Raw genomic sequence first — 4,610 nt, 5'->3', positions numbered from 1 at the left:
GTCCTTCCTACGCCCTTCGAGTCCTGGACATTCCCCCTCCGGGAAAAAAAATGGCGGGGGGTGGGGGGTGGGTACGGAGGGGAGATTGTCACCTGCTTAGCAAAAGCTAGGTTTGTGGAAAAAGTTGAGCTTCCATTTTGAGTAACAAAGTGAATATTATATGTAAAGAATAAAGTAAAGCCAAAATCTTTATTTTTATGCATTTAGAATATTTTAAATAGTTGGATATTAAAAGCTGTATGAGTTGTAAGTAATCTTGCCAAAGGTTAAAAAAAAAAAGGGGGTTGGATGTAAGAAATTGTACATAAGATTGATTTATCTCTGATTCTTATTGTAAGTAATATCGGGGGGTGGGGTGGAAAAGGGGGCTCTAGCTTGTTCTTGTATCTGTTCATTGTAAGTAGCATATTGCAACAACAATCACAACCAGTAAGTCATTATATCGTAGTTTTAAATAAAGAAAATTAAAGAACAGTATTGTCATGGTTTGAAACCCATGGGGAAAATTTACTGTTTTTTTATCGGAATCAAGCTACTTATTATATATAGTATGGGTTTTTTTCCTTTCATGTATTGCTGCAGTTTCTTTGTCTTAATCTATTGGTTCTAACACTACTGTGACAACTTACTGTAATCATATCTACAGCCCGGGGCCGCCTGGGAAACCATTTTATGTTTGTCTGTCAATAGATCTTAGAGTTTTTTAACTTTGTTTTTATTTTTTTTCCCCACTGATTTTGTGAAACCTTGTGGTTAAGGCTGCAGCTGGTCCAGGTTCTGCCTCTGGTGACTTGTGAAAACCATCTCATTTTAACTTTACTTTTAAACTTTGGCCTTACAAGCAAATGTAAGTTATATATATTTGTACTGATGATTTATAATCTGCTTTAACAGAAATAAATGTTGGTGGTAGAAGCACTGTCTGTGAAAGCTTTCTTCTCCTCCCCCCACCACCGCTTCAGTTTTCAGCATTTGCCCTTCTCTGTATTTTTTCTGAGATGGATGTAGCCGAGCCCTGCTGCCCAACCTGGAAGCTTAGTGCTGGTGTGTTAACCCTCTTCCTTTTGCTCACCATGTTTGTTATTGCTTACCTTCAACTTTAAGACTTGCAAATATCCTTGTGACCCGAGCTCTGAAATGGAAGGCTTTACTGAAAGCATCAGACTCTGGGTTTGCAGCGCTGTAATTTCTAGCAATGAATATTTACATACAGACAAATATGAAGATACTAACATTCAAAAAGGAAAACTCTCTTTGGTTCTATTTCCCCTGCTACTAAAAGGAGTACACATGAGAAGACAGTGTATTTTCACTCCTTTTCTATTCTCCCAGTAAACTGATACCTGTGCTGTTAGTGTGTCTTTTTCTTACTGCATTTTTATGTGCACCACGTAGTCCCAGACAAGGGAAAGTCAGACTCTGTAATCTGAAGGGGAAGAAATGCTCCCTTTGTGTGACCCCAGCATCTGAGCTCGCCAGCAGTTTCCATTTCCAGGTCGAGTCTCAGTGACACAATCTAGAAAACTGGTTTGTTTTTTTTTCTTTACAGGTTCTTACCAGTTTTCTGTAGGCTATGAATAGTAATGACCAACTCTCCATATGGTATTTGAGTTGGTACCAATGGTTTTTTCAGCTTTCAAAAAGCAAGTAAACACTTATAGACGTTTTTAACAAAATAAGCTATACATGCTTTCTTCCCTGTTAGGTCCCTGTCCTTCCCAGCAGTGCCCAAAGATCAGCTGAAAATAGCCCAGTGTAGCTACACCCTTCCCCTGGCCTGGAGATAACAGTAGAGGAGATACCACCTTCCTACAATCTATTGTTTAGGGAAGAAAATGAACATCTTGAGTCTCAAATCAAAAAAAGTAACCATTCAGTCAGGCCCATCAGTGGCACGACATCGAGGGGAAAGCTCCACTTGCCAAAGAAGAAATGCAAAAAGACCCTTTAATTAACTGTTACACTGATGACACATATTTAAAGCAGTGAAGCAAATACCTTCCAATACCATCCCTGCCACCCAGTTATGCAGCTGAAAGGAGGCACAATAAACACTGGCTCCAGGTGAGGCACCAGTGACATTACCCAAGAGAATAGAGGGTACAGCCCCAGGGAGTCCCAAGAGCACTCCCCACCACGTCTTCTCCAACCACACAGCTTAAAGGAAAGCTGACTACACAGAATATGTATTCTAAAAATAGAGCCTCTGACAGAGTAGGAAAGGCTATTATAGACCTCGGGCTGCTTATTCTGGGACTAAAGATCTGACAGAACCACAATCAGCTTCTAACCGAGCTCCTGGGCAGGGCCACAAACCTGGACTACACTGCCACACATGAGCTGAGAGGGCTTCACGAGGGCTGGAACGTACAGGCTGGGGTTGGTCTCTGGTCTCAACAGGCAGAGTCAGTCATACTATACACTAAAATATCCTATACACACACACACCAAAAAAAAAAGACTATCAGTCTGAGGTGTTAAATGCAAAATTATGGACAAACACAACTGGAAGGTCTCAGGACATCTCATTGCTCTTAAATACCCAATGATGGCACCTCATTATGGTGTAACACCTCCTGTGAATTACAGCAGAGGAAGTTTTCCCCAATCAAATTAACAGGTCTTAGCTGCAAAATAAGTATTTGTCTCTTCTAGCAAGCAGAAGCTATCAATCAGACTACAGAACAGAACCTATCAGCCTACAGAAATACCCACCCCCGAAATGGCTGTGACTGTCACCTCTCGCTCCTTTACTGGATTGCTTCTAAGCTTTTCAGTTTGTTCACGTCTTAAAGCCGCGTGTCCAGTCCTGAAGCCACACCTGTGCTGAAGAGAGTGCAATCATTAGGCTACTAATTCTTATTTTTAGGTGCAGCTGAACTGATTTACTGGATTTAGCATCCAAACCAGCTTTAGGCTCTCAAGCCTGGGGATTTACACCTATGTTTGTATTCCTGCTGCCCCCAGGACTGAGTCTGGACTGAAGGAGAGGAGAGTGGGGTAAGCACTAAATAACTGCCTTCCTCAGAAGCCTTAAAGTAACAGAAGTAGGAGAGGGGAAAAAAAAAAGAAAAAAAAAAAATCCAATCCTCCACCACCCCGTCAACACTACACACCAGTCTACTAGTTTATAGCTACATCTATGCAAATAATAAATGGGTAATGGTGCTAATTAATCTGATTAACCCATCCAAGTCTCACCAGGGAGTTCAGAATGAGGAAGAGGGGGACTGTTATGGCTGATGCTAGGATAAAAACGATACCATGGTGGCTGTAAAAAATGCTTTTGCTCAGAAATAATTCCATTTTGAGATACTGAAGACACCCAAGGACCTTTCCTGGTTTAACAAATCATTATATAAATCTCACCTCCCCACACCCCCCCTTAATGCCTGAGACTTTCCCTTTCAGTCCCTCATACACACACTTGCTGCCACTCAGCGTTAGTCTTGAAACCAAGGATGCTTTTCAGCTGTAGCTGCTCTGCACCTGGAAGTCCTGGCTTGTCAGCCCACGGCAGCAGGAGTCAGCCCAGGCCACCTGCAGAGCCAGGCTTTCCCCAGGTTAACTGAGTAAAACAGATCATCAGGAGGTTTATTCTGGCAAGTCAAATGCCCCTACACACATTTCTATGAGTATATTAGAAATATACTCAGCCTTCCCAAGCTGAAACTCAGCACAACGCTACCACCGGGCCCGACTTTGCAATAAACTCAACAGCACAGTTCTGGCTCAGAAAAAAAATAAAATTATCTGCTGAGCCTTGCTCAAGTGAGTGACATTTAAACTGCAGCATCTCAGAACAGGCAACGGCCTTGGTATATTCATCTAAATCACCCCTAACATTCAGAAAAGGCTAACAGTATTTTTATTTTCTCTTAAGCTTTCTGTGAAGCATTGCTTCTGCGTCCCACTCCAAAGCCCATTACAGTCAAGCAGAAACCAAGCTGACCCAACCAGAAATTTGTCTAAGGTCTACTGGAAATAAAAAGCTACAGTAACAGGACATTACACCTCCATCCCCAGAGCTAGTAACCTCAAAGGACCCGAACGCTAATTTTACGTGCTTCAAGCTGTTTCTGGTGGCCAGAGTCCTTTGCATTTAGATGGAAAGTGCTCCCCAGGATTACAAATGTTCATTGCTCATTTGTCCTTCAGTTAAGCCAGTTCAGGCTGATCTTCCAACGCTTCAGAGATGATGGCTGTTTTTAAGAGTACTTCTCTCTTGTGCTCGTATTAAGAATAGGTCTCTCCCTCTTTCATGCTGGTTACCTGCCTTCTCTGTAAAGTCACAGCATCCTTACGTTCCCAGCGACACCCTGTTCTGTGAATGACAGCACCTACCCTTAAGCGAAGAGATGGATTGGCTACAGCAAGGCCTACAGGGGAGGGAAAAGAAGTTTGCAGTAACTTGAGGGTGGTGGGTCTCCCACCTTGGAACAGTTACACCCACTACACCCTCTTCAGTTCACCCTCTCGAGCTTTCCAGCAGGGCAGAGCTCCCAGAACAGTTTCACACAAGTAAAAGGACAGAGCTCAGATCTCTGCTCTTGTCACCTGTACTGCCGTGTGGTGTCTGTCACCCGTGGTGCCGTGGCGGGCTGGCCTGG

The sequence above is a fragment of the Calidris pugnax genome, unplaced genomic scaffold (assembly GCF_001431845.1).
Source record: "Calidris pugnax isolate Ruff unplaced genomic scaffold, ASM143184v1 scaffold56, whole genome shotgun sequence".
NCBI classification, from domain to species: domain Eukaryota; kingdom Metazoa; phylum Chordata; class Aves; order Charadriiformes; family Scolopacidae; genus Calidris; species Calidris pugnax.
The sequence above is the reverse complement of the archived record's forward strand: the minus strand, read 5'-3'. Positions refer to the sequence as shown.